The 17,257-nt window shown below is 38.0% G+C and overlaps 1 protein-coding gene across 5 annotated transcripts in view; it reads right to left on the minus strand.

The window, feature by feature from the left end:
* PDE4D (phosphodiesterase 4D) overlaps nt 1-17,257 on the minus strand; it is a 350,628-nt gene that overhangs the window by 20,416 nt on the left and 312,955 nt on the right. The window lies entirely within an intron of this gene.

A 17,257-nucleotide genomic window follows, 5' to 3' on the forward strand; every position in this document is an offset into this window, starting at 1 on the left:
AATTTCTGAAGAGCTAGGGATATGCATATTTCCTGAACACCAGGATTTAATGAATAATGTATGTCAAGATGCTCAGCTGCTCAAAGACTTGCTCTATCAACAGCTACCAAATAAGGACCTGAAGAGGAAGCCACAGACAGTGGCAGCGATCCCTCCCATAGAGCCATACTAGCAGCCAATAGTGTGTCACCCTAAAAGATATAAATCCACAGGGCTGGTATCATGATCTATGGTAATTTCCCATTGGCTGATTCTGGGGACTCTCCTGGGCATGGGATACTTTTTTTTTCTTATTTTCTTTTCCTTTTTTTTTTCCCCTCCTGGACAGCAAATGCCCTTTCCTAATGGCATCCCTGCCTGCAGCATTCACATGCCATTCAAAAGTAATTGGGCTAAAGTCTGATCACTTCAGCAGCATTAACCAGTTTTCAATGGACACACCATCCAAGCAGTCAAAATTAGTATTGTGCATACATCTGTCTGGATTGCCTAGTGGGATTATTTTTTCATATGGAAGAAAAATATATTTTTGAGGTGTTTTTTTTACGGGAAAGAAACCCAGCATAAATAGATCTATATTTCTTGAGTAGTTTATGATGTGCTTTAACAATTAATGTTTTTGGCTTTTATGTCATCTACATTAAAAAGTTAACCACCTCAGACTATTGGGCCAGGCTGCTAATGCTTTTTATTTAAAGAGGTAAATGCAGTTACTATAAAGCTAAAGCAAGTCTCGTGTCTTACAATTCCCAGTAAATGTTAAGCTTCCATGGAGATGTAAGAAGTGAGATAATAAGAGTCCTCAAATTCTCACTGTATTTATTCAACTTTTGCTCCTTCTGCCTCAGCAGATTATTATAATCAATTACAGCTATACATTATTGCAAAAAAGAAGGGATTGATTGAAAGTGGAGTGTGTCAGTGAGCTGACTCAAGCATTAAATAACAGATCCCACCATCTGCCACTCAGAGACCAAAACCTGAAAGGAGGAATACATTATGCCCACGGCAGGGGGGGTTAGAACTAGATGATCTTTGAAGTCCCTTCCAACCCAAGCCATTGTATGGTTCTCTGATTATCTTGCTCCACTCTGTGCAAGGCACATGCACTACTGCAGCAAATTTCAGTCTTTGTTGTGTCAAAAGAAAGAAAGAGTGACAATGGGCAAATGCCTAAGAACAAGCTGAATGAGGTGCAGTGTTCAGCCTAATCCCACACTGCTGATTCACTGGAAGATGCTGACTGAGAAAGGTCATAAGAGAGGTATTGGCTGAAGTAGTCAGCAACACTAAGTGCTTCAAAAAGAATGGAACCTGTAAAGATCAATAGAGCAAAATATTATATAAACAAATCTCTTCCTTACAGCAGAGAATCCTAGATCAGTAGGACAACTGGATACAATCAACAGATCATCAGTACTTAAAGTATTTTCTTGTGGAAGGCATACTGTTAGCCTTAAAATAATAAATAAATTTTATAGATAATAAAAAACTTTTCTGGCACATTTTAATATGCACAGTTATACTTGGTCTGAATGGATGAAGCTAGATGTTTACAAAACAATTAAGTTTTGAAAACAGACCTGGGGTTACTAGACACTCAGCAAGACATTAAAGACGTCAAAAGAAACTTTTAGAAAATATTTCTCCTGATTGTTCCAGCTCAACTTCATAATGCTGAACACAGAGCTTCTCTACATCTGTGTTTCACTGTCTTCCTATCACGCACAAGAGAGCACTGCTGCCACCTACCCAGCATCAACACAGGAGTGGAAAAATGATGCCTTCCTCTTCCAGAAACAATTTCAAGCATGACTTAGAAAATGGTAAATTAACTTTTGGCTGCTTTAGGAATGAAGCATGAGGGTTTTGGTTGCAATAGGTTGTATAAGAATACATAAGAAAGTCAAGTCTTAAATATTTTTTTCTAACTTTTGCTACTAAAGGCTGCTGCCTCATGAAATATTAACAACTCTTCCCAAAGAACTGTTCCCAAAAGAACTTGATTCAGATAAGAACTATTTAAAATGGCTGGTATGTAAATTACACCAGCTGTTGAGCACGTATTAAAAAGTCATCAATTTTTTTTCTTCCCCACTAATGTAGAAGACAAAGATACATCTACAAGAATTACTGAGTAACAGTTGGTGGAATTTATTGAAGAATGGTGTTTATGAAGTTATTAGCTAGGTCACTTTGATACAAAACCAGGAAAAAACATTTTCCTCCAATGTAAATATATGTTACATCAATTCACTCTAGCTCCATATTAACTACACTGATAATAGGCAATTACACCTGATATGCACTGCTTATTACTGACTTGTACTATTTTTTTAAGACTCATAGTCTCAACCTCATAAAATTAATGATTGCTGTAATAGAATTGAATTGCATAACTTCACTGATTTAGAAAGCATGCCCCCTGACCTTGGCAACATGATCTCAGATGTGGAGAGTCAGGAAAGTCACACCAGCTCTTATTTACAAGAATGGTTATGGTTGATTTTCCTCCTGAATTCCCAGGTTACAATCATTGGATAACTAGCTTTAGAGGAGGTTATGGTGGATAGATGAGTGCATCGCAAATAGTTGCCACTAACTAAATACCTACAGAAATTAAAGATAAGAAAAACAAAATTTATGGATTCTTGTTTTTCATACAAATATACATCCATGAAGATAAAATATGAGGGAGGAAGGACATAATGACATTTTCTACAATGGCTCAAATCAATCAAAGTATATGGAAATGGGAAAAGTGTAATTTGAAATTATAGTAAGTGAGTAATAAAATAATTCAGAGGAAAAAAAAAGAAAGTTTTTAATGAGCACTGTTACGTGTTTTGAAAGAATGAAGACAATGACCTTGAAAGACTCAAAGATGATGAAGCCCCTTAACACCCTTAGCAAAAGTTAGCTATTATTTAATCAATGATTTTGGACAACTTTCTCCAAAGAAGTCGTAAGAAAAGGTGGCAGAGATCCCAAGAGCTGCCATGTTAAGTTTTAGCATACTTTTAAAGACTTCAAAAATGTTAATTTTTGCTACTTAAAATTCCCAAGCAAGATGGATAGGTAGGTTCAGACCACTTCATGAAACCCCAGTCCTGAGTATAATGGCAGAAAAGCTGATATGCACATATTCCTGGTTTTGCTCAATAAGGAAGTGAGACATAAAAGTGTAATTAATGCCAGTCAGTATCATTTATGTGTTTAAGCGTAATATTCTTGTACCGTCATAGAGCATTTGATTTATAACTGTAAAATATTCTGCACAACTCTCAATGCTGAGAGAAGGCACATTGAGTGGGCTAAGAATCTGGTATAGACTCTGTCCTAATGGTCATAAACAGGCTGTCTTCATCTAATGGGACTGTTTTAAGTAAGGTTTTGCACAACTTCAAACTGTTTCATGGTACTAAATATCTTTGATGATCTGCAATTATGTCACTACCGTGAAAATTTCCAGAGTTAAAATTTCCTGAGAACAGAAACAACTGGGAGGAGGAGTGGTTTCATGGAATAAACTGTGAGGATGTGAAGGTCACCACCAGCAGCCTTGCTTGTTTAGAATGTTGACATCATTCATATGAACTACAGCTCAGGGAATTTAAGGGGAAAACTACATACAGTTCAGGGAATTTAATGTCTGCAAGGACACCATCATTAAGGAGCACAGTTCATGACTAGGTGAACTACACTGAAGAAAGTAGGAACCCTGAAGAGTATGTAAAGTCACAACAGGGCATTTCATAGTGATACTGTCACACCCAAAAATCTGTTGTCTTCTGTGACTCTAAATAAAAAGAGAGGCTCTAAACCTCTTATTCTGGCAACACACGTAATGGAACAGTGCACACAGTTGTAGTGCCTCTTTTCCTAATTTCTATTATGTACGTTGTGTAGAAAAAAAACCTTGCTAATATTATAAATGTGACAGAGAAAATCTTCTGCAGTAGAAAAACCTCAGTCTATTTAATTTATAATCCCACAGCTACTGTGGAGAATAATGAAAATAAGAAAACACAGCACACCGGACCCGCTTCTCTAGCACCAAAGAAGCAACAAGAAGCAAGGAAAGGCAGCTGAAACTGCTTCAAACCAACTGGGCTGAAACCAACACACACTACAAGATGACACAGGGAAGGTCAGCGGCACCGTGGGTGTAGTAGGAAGAGCATTGCCAGCAGGTCACAGAGGGTGATCCTGCCCCTCTACTCAGCCTTCACCTGGAGTGCTGTGTCCAGTTCTGGGCTCCTCAGCACAAAACAGACATAGGACTCTTGGAACAATTCTGGAAGAGGGAAGCAAAGACGATTTGGGAGCTGGAGTATCTCTTTTACAATGAAAGGCTGAGGGACCAGTGCATGTTCAGCTCCAAGAAGAAAAGACTGAGACGGAACCTTATCAATGTATATAGTATCTGAAGAGAGGATGTTAAAAGGCTGGACCAGGCTCTTCTCAGTGGTGCCAAGCAATAGTACACGAGACAATGAGCAGAAACTGATGCACAGGAAGTTCCCCCTGAACATGAGGAAGAACCTTACTATGTGGGTGACTGCACTGTAACAGATTGCCAGAGAGGCTGTGTAGTCTCCCTCACTGGATATATTCAAGCACCGTCTGGACTCAATCCCATGCAACGTGCTCCAGGATGATCCTATTTGAGCAACAAGGTGGGACCAGATGAGCCACTGGGGTCACTTTCAACCTTATTCTCTGATTTTCTGATTCAGTTGCAGTACTTTTATGAACTGTTACATGGGAGACTTACCACCTTGGCCTTTCCTACTACAGATAAGTGATGGGTAATATAAAAATGTACTTAGCTTTGAGAGAAGAGCAGTGCTCTCAAATGTAGCTCCTTGGATTAACTATTGCACAAAGAGCATTTTGAGAGATGTCTGAGCATCAATTCGGAATACAAATGTGCTGGATGTAATGCATCTTGTCTAGTAAGCAGCAGAAAGTAAAGCAAAGAAGTAGACATCTGAGCATATCACCAGTTTTAGTTTTCAAGGTTGTATGCACTACAAACAAGAACAGGCAGCCTGAACAAATCTCATAAGCCAAATTATGAACCTTTGAAAACAAGAAAAAGGTCTGTGGCAGGTGGTTAGAACTAAATAATCTTTAAGATCCCTTCCAATGCAAACATTTCTATGATTCTATGATTTTTAGACTGACCTTCCCACATGAGAGAACAGCAGTAATCACCTGTGTCAAATCCAGCTCCTACTCGTCAAAAAAACAACACTGTTTTCACAGCTTTAGCCAGCTCCATCTGTGAGCTGTGCTGGTATGTACACCACCAAAGCTTCCCCACAAAATGGAGAGTCTACTCAGTGCTGGAAGACCACAGAAAAGAATGGTCATTTCATCCAGCAAGCAAGAGCATGTGGATGGACTCACCCAAAACCAAGAGCTGGACTAGAGGAAGCAGCAGGACAGCCAGAGACAAGAAAACTACACTGAATCAAACAGCCTCACCAAAAATTCTCTGGGTTCCACATAAGAATCTAGGCTTGTAGGATTTAAGTAAAAAGTCCCAAACATACAATTAGCAATTTTACAAATATGAGAAGTTGTTTCAACTGTGACAACCAGCTGCCACACACTAAGTGAGCTGTGAGGACAGAGACAAAGCTGGGTCTCATGCTGATATCAAAAAGAGATGAACTTCACTGGTGGCTGAGAATTGATGACAGTAAGTGGAACATATCTCCAGTTCTTTTGAAGGAAGTTTTAAGTGTGCTAACTGCAGCACGATTATACTGCTTTAAAAAGGTTTTCTTGGAAACCTTTGGCCTGTCAGAATTACAATTGTTAAAAATTACGGACTAGCCTATGCAGTTTCATTTTTCAGATGTTTTTATTTGGAATATATAATTCTTATTAATAAAATATGAGAATTTTTTGTTGTTAAACAAACTGAGATGATGACGTTCCTTTGAACTACTTTAGGGGAATTATGTAGTAAATCCCAGGAGCTAAGGTGTTTAATAAAGAGTAAGGGTCCCTTATTATTTAAAATTAACAAAAAAAGAAAAAAATTACTACATTCTGATAAGATATGTAATTCAGTGTTTGTATTTAGTGCCCTCTAGTGATAGTAAAAGTGTTAGCTATGAATATACAGGAACATGAAGCTTCTTTCAGATCATAAATGCCACAACACAGTTCACTAATTTTTCAACCATACCAGAGCAGGGTCTTTACAGGTACTCTCTACAGCTGCAGCATTTTCAATAGACACTCATGAGCAACTGCACAGACAACAGAAACAACACCTATTTCGACTCTTATTTTGAGGACCACTGTCAATCCTTCAAGACACAATACATACTAATCATTCTCTTGAAAGTTTTCCACATAATTACAGAGCACATATGTATGTAATAGTCTCTAAAAAACACCCCATGCTATATGGAGTTTTATTTCAACAAATCTTAATATTTTTACAATATCATGCTATGTATTTATTTTCCCCTGAATATGATCCTATCAAAACTATGTAAAATACAGAGAAGCTAATGTTAAAAGCTAATTTAGATCACAGAAAGGTCGACCAGGGCATGACAACAGCTGCAGTTATGACAGCAGGTTTGAGGAGACAGAAAGCTGTAACAAATAGTTCTGGTGGTTATTGCTCTGACGGAATATTGGCAACTGACATATCAATTACCCTAAAAATGCAGAATTGTATGAAAACCTTACTTCTATTTTTTTTATGTAGATGCACCCTGCAAATAAATAAGCACCCTGTAAGTATTTACCATAGCACAGCCATGAAAGAAGTTTATACCCACATTACACATTTTTGCAGACAGGTATATGTACGAAAAGTGCAGAGAGGTGTAATACTTAATTCAGAAGGCTGCAATGGCACGCTTATCCTAAGATTGATACAGCTATACCAGCACAAACTAAGCTTTACAGGAATTCCTATTTCATACAGAAAACTAGTTTGCTATATAAGAACAAACCTAAGTTTTTTACAGGTATTGCTGGATTAATCTTACTTCTCCTGTAACATGGCATTCTTATTTTAATGATGTGCTTCTGCTGCAGACCTTGCCAAAGTCAAGCTTTAACAGTTCATCAGAAATACTGTTGAATGGTTGTAATTTCATGCAAAAAGAAATGAGTTTTTCATCCCTCTTTGTACAGCTGTGAAAGAAGGAAAAAAAAAAAAAGATTCCACAGACAAAACCAGAGATTTGTGGAATATGAAGTGATTACTAACACTGCAACAAGCTCAATACAGCTCTGATAAACATGCCTTAGCAAATGCCCGCAAATCATAGACTGTAGATACCAACATTTTGAAAGCAAACTGCAAGTTGTTTCATGCAATTTTGTTGGTTCACACTCCAGTTTTATTAAACCATGGCTGTTGTATTTCTTATTAAGGTGCATGTGACAGCATCATTGTTCTTTCAAGGAAGAAGTGATAATAATTTCAATGTGTCCTTCATACCTTTCATTTTATTATTTATTTAGATGTTAGAAATGTGCTCCACATCTACAGAGCTTCACAAAATAATGAACATCTATTCATCTGGAACAAGAGAAGCAACTAGTCTCATCCATTACACCCTTGTCTCATGCATATAGGGAAACAAAAAAAAAAATCATGCTTATTTTTCTGTGTAAGAGAGCATTTCACCTGAATGCCTCTAGGTCAAATTAAGCAAGCAATCACAAAACCCAAGTGGTTTCCAGTCCCACATTCAGGCGTACTGTGAGGCTGGGTTTATGGCTCCACATGAGGGAGATGGAGACATGATAACATAACCAGGCCAAAGGTAGCTCTATAGTTTCCTGAACAGCATGCTTATTACCTCTGTGATTTAAATCCCTCTTACAAGAAGACTTAGTATTTGCATGAGGCAGCTTGTGGTATGTTTCCTTACTCCTTGCCTATAGATACCATGATTTGCCCCTCATGCTGTGCACAGAAACCAAGTGCCTTTAAGGTCCCTGCCTCTCGCGTGGTGCTGACAGTGCACGCTGGGTGCTGCTGCATTCCCATCACATGGACCAGCTTTGCCCCATGGCCTGGTGCTCAGCTCATCGGCCACAGATGAGCTCACACACAGCCAGGGTTCAGCAGGTTCAGGCCAGGCCATGCTGGGAGACGTTGGCCAAGTGCTGATAAGGGCAGGCGACGCGCCCACGCCTGGCGGTGAGCACTCCTCACTGTCCCACGTCACCATGTCCCCTGTTGAGGTTCTTCCACGAATGCAGACCTGCATCACTCCATCCCAACAGCGCTTTGCTCCTTCCTACTCCACAGTGTAGGTTGTTGTGAGACAGAGGTATTAACCCAGAACCATTCCTGTGCTATGAGGCTCAAACTTCGCCAAGCTCAGAGTCCACAGGCTACAGCCAGAAGCCCTTCCAAATACTGCCATTTCTGCACCAGGTTTTAGCTAAGAGAGCTACAATTCACACAATCCCTACTATTAGTCTCCAACACAGTTATCACAACAGTAGAAATTTTGTAGGAGTCCTCTTACCTGCATTAATTTCTCCTCTTTTTGTGAAACTAATCTAACACCAAAGCAAGCACCATGACTATCTCAAGTCACACATTTGAGTATAAATATATGCATTTCTCATTAACATTGTAGAAATGAATTTTAGGTGAGAGGCAAATGTTTAGTCATCCTCCAGAAGTTGTTTTTCAATATTTTAATATTATTCACGACTGACTGTTCAAATGTAGAAAATGGTTTTATGCTAATTTTTCTACAAGAATTAGTGCTGCTCCTGAGAAACCTCAGTTTGACAATAAATCCATATTTCCAAGTAAACAGTTTGATAGTTAAATCAATATTTTCTTTTAAAATACTCCAATGTGGCTTGTATTTAGCAGTTTCCACTATGTACTGTAACACCATACAGTAATAACCCCCTTTTGCTAACACTGCTCTTATGCATGGTTTATAATCAGTTAATATTTTGTACTTAACAATCATTAAAAGTACATTCATAACAAATTAATATACTTTAGTTTTGATAATATAGTTCACTTGTGAACTCACACAGCAGAGAAAACCCTTAAAGAAAACCTAATTTAAAATTGAACCTCTGTTTAACCAATGATAACCCATAAATGATCTTCTTTTCTGAACACTAAACTAATGAATCTCATCGTTCATACAAAATTTGAAGTGAAAAGTAGGTTAAAAAACATGAAAGTAATGTCACATACTGAAAACTGATTAGGCTCCACTAAGTGAAATGAAACATTAGATTGAGCTATATTCTCTGATGGACTTGCAATATGGATACAAAATGCACAGAAATTATTCAAGTAAAATATTTTCTATTAATCTTTCATTATTATTAGGTATTTTAACAGGAATCAATGCATTTTTCATATTTCAGTCCTCTTAGATATATACTCTTATGTCTCTATAAAAATCATCCCTAATTTGAAAAACATCTTAAAATCACACTAAGCCAATAAGGGCTAAATAGGTATGGCATCATCATCTTTGGCTCACATTTTCATTTGTTAAAAAAAAAAAAAAACACCAAAAAAAACACACCCTGGGAAACTTTGTCTGCTTTTTTGCCCATTTACATACAATATTTGGAGCAACTCAAAAAGCCCTGAGCAGCACATGAAATACTGGAAAGACCTTGGAAGATGCAGAAAGACATCAGCCTATCCAATCACATGGGCATACATGCAGAAGCCCAGTTTTGCCCTGACAAGGATGGAAACATTAAAAATGTTCACAGTCTGTGTCTAAATAAGCTTTCTCCAGTTTTCCAAAGGAGCTCCTGTGTAACAGCTGATTCTATCAGCTCTTTATCAAAGTGACAACAATGACAAATAAAACCAGCTTTGGGCTTCATTCCCAGTCTGATGAAATAAATGTAAAGACTCCCACTAGCTCCAGCTAGTTGAATTCACACAAAGTGTTCAAACATTTCAGACAACAGGAGTGATGTCCTGGTACATCAGTCCTGCCCATTCCGGTTCAATCCCATCTTATGTTCAATCTCCAAACCAGAGAAAACAACCTGAAACCATGTAATAAATGCAATTCATCCATGCAGGACTGTACCCAGGAGCTTATGTCTCATCTAAGGCAAATTCCATTCAAAATGAGATGCAATATTTGGTAACTTCAGTGAATATTTAAGTTAATTTTCATACTCACTTCACAAGATATGCCTATATTGTTAATTACTTCTTAATCTACTGCTACACATGTAAAAAACATAATCCTTGCTTTTAAAAACAAAATGTTTCTCATTTTTAGACTGCTTTCTCTGAGCATTAGGTGGTGAGAATTCCCGATATTACCCAATCCAGTGTAAGCACAATGCATACTTTTCCTGACAAAAATGAGAATTTGCCTTGGCTAGTGTCTAGTGCACTACTCTATTAGTCACCTCATATTAAAATATAAGTTCCTAATACCAGTTAAAGTCCCAGGTCTTGATTAGAAAATTTTATGAGATAAAAAGGACCATTATGAAGCAAAGCAGTATGATTCGTCCAAGTCTGAAAACAGACTTCTCAAAGACCCCTGGTAGTCTGGTAGAAGAAGTACAAGTCAAAATGGATCTAATCCCTTCCAGTGCTGCTACCTATGAGTCCATCAGCAGCAATCAGCAGACACAGTACAGGTCGGTGTGACTCTCACCATTCAACATAATTATGTGTAACACCCAAAGATGAGACATCACTGCTGGGCAGGATGTGGGGGTGAAGAGAATCTGGAGAACACAAAGGTTTGTGTACAGCATGCTATTTCAAAATAGCCAAGACACAGTAGAAGGAAACAAAGAAAGTAAACAAAAAAACTGATATAACTCTTCCCTCAAGAGTAATTAAGGCAGGGTTTTCTACTTAGCCACACTATTGAAATGACAGGTTGCAATAAGATTTAAAACTCAACATCTGTCCTCTCATTCTGCCTCTAAACAGTAAGGCAGCTTTAGTTTTCTACAATGGGGACATTTTTCAAGCTCTGATAACAATTTCAAGAACAAACCAAAACCGCCTACGTACATCAGCATGCTTTTATTTACACCACATCTATACAATCTAAAAGACACATGAGCACAGGAATAGTATCTAGCTGAAAAGACAAAACACCACAAAGTAGTTATCAAACTATTTTTCTTCCTGCAGATTTATTTTATCTCAACAGCACAGTTTTATTTTGTATTATCGGTCCTATAACCTATCTATCTTTCACAGGCCTGGGAAAAAAGATCAAATTACAGATGTATATTCCTAACCACAAAAAAAATTTTTTTTAGCTTCCAAATGGCAATATTTGTTATTGCACAAATTTTTAGAGCACTTTATCATCTTGTATTTAGAATTTATAAGCTGCATTTTTAAAATAAATGTATGTACAGAAAACTGTGCTAGAAATGCCAAGCTCTGACTACCAAAAGTGTCAAAAGTATCAAAAACTTCTTCATCCTGAAACCTTTTCAAGAACAATCAAAAAGAGATGCAGAAAATCCATCCCAGCTAGAAGATACACACCAGTTTTTACGGATGAGATGAAAGGGGGGGGGGGGGGAACTACCAAATTTCAAAATGTAATCTTACCTGGGTCCAACATTCAGGCACACAAAACTTTGCCCATGCTTAGAGTACAGGAAAATACAGTCATTTTACTGAGAAATCTGGGTGTTGGGCTTTAAAGTTTATGTAGCCAAACAAGATATTCAGTGATTTGTCAGAAAATTCACCACATTAACACCTCTAGGACTAAACATGCTTGTAAGTCCTCTACCTGAAAATTCCACTGCAAGCAAAAAAAATAAGTAATTTAAAGGCATTCTTACAGATTTGTTTTTTGTTTTTGTTTTGTTTTGTTTTTTAAAGCTGTTTTCCCACAAGCAACGTATAAGCAAAAGACTCTGAGACATATACACAGAATAGTTTTGCAAAGGCATCAAGGACACTTTCTGGCTTCTTGCTGAGGCACCACACCTACATTTACTACAAAATGACACCCTCATCTCTCCTTGTTGCTTTGGCCACGGCATAGGTCAGGCTTGCCCCTTTTCCCCCGGACCTGTTTGCTTATGACAGGCCCAGGCAGTTCCTATCCTTGTGCCTGGATCAGCAGGGCGAGCATTCACAGCAGCAGCAGCAGGAGCAGGAGCAGGAGCCGGCACCCTCTGCCCAGGAGATCAGCAAGCAGCAGAGGGCAGAAATGTAGAGCAATCGGAGCACTCTCCCTGCAACACCAAACACAAGGTCTGCTTCGACACGCGTTACATCTCAGGTGAAAATGCATCTGGATAAGGCTGCTGAAGTACTTTTAGGCTCCAGTTCTCTGTGGCAGCGGAAGCTGAACAGGGGCTAAGGCTAAGAGGGAAGTATTCCTGATAACTACATGTTTAGAAAGCAAAATAAACACTGCATTTTGCAAGGTCTCAAGTATCTGTTGGTCCCCCTGGTTCTGAGACGCTCCTATTGAACCTCAAAGAAGTGAGCAGTTTAATCCAAATAACAACAGTTCAGTAAAGAAACATCCTTACAAACATGTTCATAATTAACCTTCAAATATAATTATTTCATTCATTCATTTCAGCTACCAAACTGAAAACATTGTTTCATGTGTAGTTGTAGAGAAAGTCCCTTTGTGCATGGAGAAAACACAGCCAAAACTAAACTGTTGGAGACTCTCATACTACCCATGCATAATTTTTAAGGTATCAGGATGTCCTCACTCTACAGGAGGTAAAAAATTCTCCAATGACACTATTGTGGCCACAAAGCTTACCAACACTATTGCTGACATACTTAATATCAACCACATGTAAAGCCAGCAGCAGCACACCTACATAATCATGTGCAGAAGCAAAGAACAAATTTATTTATTTATTTTTTAAAGTTCTAAAATCATTAAAAATACAAATTCAAATGTTCCTTATATTTGTTATTACTTAACAAGGTGCCAATAAAATTTAGCAAACACATTAACTACTCAAAACATTATTACATATGTAAAAAAAGTCTGTTTTCTAGTCTGTCTTGGCAATTTTTCATTAAAACATACTTGAAGATGCTCAGGTCCACACTGTCAATCCAGCAGCCTGCTTTTTATTTGTTTCTGTTAAATAGACTGTGTTATACTCTATAGGTGAAAGAGTACTATCCTGCTATTTCTTTTTTTCTTACTCTAAGCTCTACTGTGCCTTCTACTCATTAGAGTTGAACTACTTTTTCCATGTACCAGGGATGAATTTTGTAGAAATACTGCTGAAGAGCAAAAACTAAAGGAAACCTAGAATGTTTATCCTTCCTTTGTTCTAATCAGCTCTGAAAACAATCAACTGCTTCCTTGTGTCAGCAAGTACACATTAATCACATTCTCACTTATTAAAAATTGCTTTTCATTTCGATGACCCTTTGAAGCACCAAAGTGGGATACAATGTATTATGAAAAGTCCCTGTTTGTACATAAAATAATCCTTCCATTTATATTTTACAATGTTCAGTATAAACCACCACACTGGAAGAGAGTAGGAAAATATATCTTCATATCTAGTCCCTGCAACTGAAACAATTTTTAAGCACCAACCTGTGCAGGGGTTCTGAATCTATTGACAGATATAGGTATAAAACAAGAGAATCGTATTACAAAATTCTACCTCCTCAGTTTGGAGTCCTCTTCTTAGAATTTGATTTAACAGTAACTAAAGCATCTTTATTGCTATTTATTTTACTCTTGGTCATTAGAAAAAAAACTTCTCTGTTTTAACAGCTGATTCCGGATCATAAAAATCATGTTTATGAAAATATTAACATCTCAGCTGGCACTGTGAGGTTGTCTGTAACACTGGATAAAACTACTGCATTAAGGCTGTACACTCAGCCTTGAACACAAATCAGATAGCCTGGTTTAAATATATTAATGCCTGCTTTTACAGGTCCTCTAAATCATGTAAACAAATTCAATTAACAACTGCACATCTTTACATGCATCAAAAAATACTCCTGGACCTACACATCTGGGTAATATGACTGACGTAGTGGAATGGTTAGGAGGTTGAAGTTAACCATATGTATTTCCTGTAAGGCTTGGCTGCTTATTCCAGAATAAAATTAACACTGACTTCATTTTGCATAAACCAGCAGCAATTCTGAGTGGAAGGTTAAGTTGATGTAATTGTCTTGCTGTAGGCTCTTATACAAGTATTCAACCAGCTCATTTTCATCAGCAATATATTAGTGGGCTACAATTTAATAAAAGCAGCAAGCTGTTTAAATTTTGTTTCTAGAGAATCTTGTAATCAGGCCTGACACATTAACTTGATTCAGTGCTGTCCACTGCTGGAGACTGGAGATGGTGCTGCTGTCTGTGCAGCTTCTTTTCAACACCTGGGGCAGGCAAACGGAGAGAACAACAGGCAGAACTTGAACTTGCCCTAGCACAGCAGTGTGCCCCTCGGCTGTTGACCCAGATGAAGCAGCAGCCCCCCAAGGCAGCACACTGTGCCCACCAGGCTCATAACAGGGCAGTCACAGAGCAGGTTCACCTCTGACCGGCTCAGAGGTGAACAAGCTCAAGAGGCAGGCACTGGCCACTGCCCTGCTCACATGGTTTCAAGGTAGGATGAGTAGCATCACTTTCTATCATGCCTTAGCTTGCCTAGATTAAGTTTTGCAGCTCACATGGGGACTGGTTGTGAGTTAACTGGGATCAATTTCTACTGAAATAAGCTTTATTAAAAACAAACAAACAAACAATCACAGACAGGGAAATATCGATCTACAATATACTTAATCCTGTGGTGAGTCTCCTAAACATGTAAAGTTGTAGCAGATGATACCAAAACTCCTACAAATATAACCGAAACAGGACAACAATTTCTTAGTAGAGTGTCTTTATGAGACAAAGTCTGAAGTGACATTTCAGCAAATACCGCATTTGTTGTCCCAAAACTTCATATAATAGTAGAAGCTGCCTCTTATTAGAAACACAAAATTGATTTAGGAAAAAAATAAAGGATGGCCACTGCTTTCCTAAAATTTTCATATGTTACAGTCTAACTCTGACTAAAGCAGCACTCTACCAGGAATACAGTGACAGCATTCTTGGCTCTAAATACTGTCACAAGGAGCCACAAGTATTTATATATTTCTTATGCCTTTCAGTTGTCATGAATACCACCTTATTACTAAGAAGGAAGTTATTAGATATGCATACCCATGAAAAACCTTTCCAAATAAGAGTTTTTGGAAAAAAAAAAAGTTTTTTGTAAATACAGAAAAATAAAACCAAGCCACAGTGATGTCTGCATCTTAACTAAATAGTTCAATTCCTGGAAAAAATTCATAATTTTAAAATCTGTTATTATAGTGGCTGAAAATAATGTAGTTTTCCCATATTACACCTCAGTTATTTACTCTGTAACATTTTGTCTGTTTTTCTGTCCCATTATGCTAAAGGAAAGAATCTTTCATATTGTGGTATTTCCTATAATTAAAGAGGCTACAGAAAAAGGTCTGTTTGTATGTTGGCATGGACCATTTGTTTATATTTATGGAAAAAATTATCAAGTTATTAGGGACCAAAAAGCTCTGCAATCTTAGAAGCAGCTAAAAAGCTGCAAGTGTTAAATAATAGCAACCCTCTGAAAGGCATACTGTCTCTTTTACACATCTCTTACACCCAGGACCTTTCAAAAAGCAGTGATGTCTATGTCTATGAACTCCAGGATCCTTGCCACTGGTGCAGAACTGGATAGCCAGTGCTGGATAATTTTTTGGGGAAGAGTCCCAAAAAATGTGGAAGAGGCTGACCCTAGCACAGATTTAAGATGTTTTGAAATCACAACTGCCCGCTTGTCATGGCCCAAGGAGGCCAGAGATTGCCATTATGTACCCGCACAATGAGTAAGGGCTGCTTACAGCCCTTGAGCCTCACTCACCACATTTACTTCACTATCCTAGCAAAAAACTATGTTTCATGATTTTTCTCATTTGTCAGCAACCCCACAACCCCTATGGAAGTAGCAGGATTTGTAAAGAAGAGATTCAGCCACAGCTGAAGTGCCACCACTACTCCATCCACTTGTTTTTGAGAAGATGGAAGTGTCCATAAATGATAAAGAGTGGTTGGTGCAAAGCATCTGCAGGAAGGCAAGTTTCACCCTTTATCTTGCTGCAGCACATCCCTGTACAGTACAGCAGGAAATGAGCTTCTCCTTTTATTTTTTTATGTGTACATATATGTACACCTCACTCATCACTGCAGTTACCCCAGAGCAAGCCTGCTGCTCTCCAGAAGCATGAGAAGTCTTGCATGAGAGCAGGTGAAGTTGTGTACAGGGAACTGCACTCAAGCCCAGAGGTCTTAAAATTCTTTCAGTTTGGTTTCAGTGAATGGAAAGAAAGCAGTTTTCCTAGAAGATTAGTCCTTTCTTACCTCCACAATACTCTTGCCCTTTTCTTTTGCTATAAAGTACAATAAAATTGGGGAAGCCACACAAGTATGCATTAACTAAAATTGAGGCTTGCCACTCAGTATACCTTTATTTGTCACTGTACAAACTGAAATCTTTAATGAATAAAAAACTTTCCTGACACGGCACTGAACAAGCAGTTTCTTGCTAACAGCTGCCCTTTAATCACAATCTTAATCACAAGCAGCATTCTAAAGAGCTAATCAAATTCTCCGATTTTCTTAGAGAGATCTGAAAATTTAAGACCCAATTAAACCATAATGTCAGCCAGCCAAATGCAATGGCATTGCCAAACATTATATAAGAGGACTGTCACATAAGAAACCCTATATTCGCTCATGAAAACAACAAATTTGTTTTCTAGTGCTATGTTTCCAGCACCTATTTTTTATATGCAGTAGCTAACCCAAGTGAATGACCGATGTTTAAATCCTCTTAAGTGGATATGACATATTATCTTGTCCCATAACTGGAAACAGGTCAATTTAACCAGTGGCTATGACAGAGGAGATAATTTTACTCCAGCTGAGCTTCCACATTTGGAAAATCCATTACAAAAAAAATATGCTTTTACATACAAAAGGCAATTTTTGAAGACAAGCTCCTCACTGTGCCATGAACCTAACCCCAAAGCTGGAAGCAAGAACAGAAAAAAGACAACGGTAAAATCTAGCCTGTTAACAAAAGACTCAGTCACGTTGATTAGTTCTAGACACAGCCTATCTAGGACCATACAAAAGTACTAGCCACCACAGCACTTGAGCTTTTTCACAGAACAAGACAATGA

Source organism: Zonotrichia leucophrys, chromosome Z, assembly GCF_028769735.1.
Source record: "Zonotrichia leucophrys gambelii isolate GWCS_2022_RI chromosome Z, RI_Zleu_2.0, whole genome shotgun sequence".
NCBI classification, from domain to species: Eukaryota; Metazoa; Chordata; class Aves; order Passeriformes; family Passerellidae; genus Zonotrichia; species Zonotrichia leucophrys.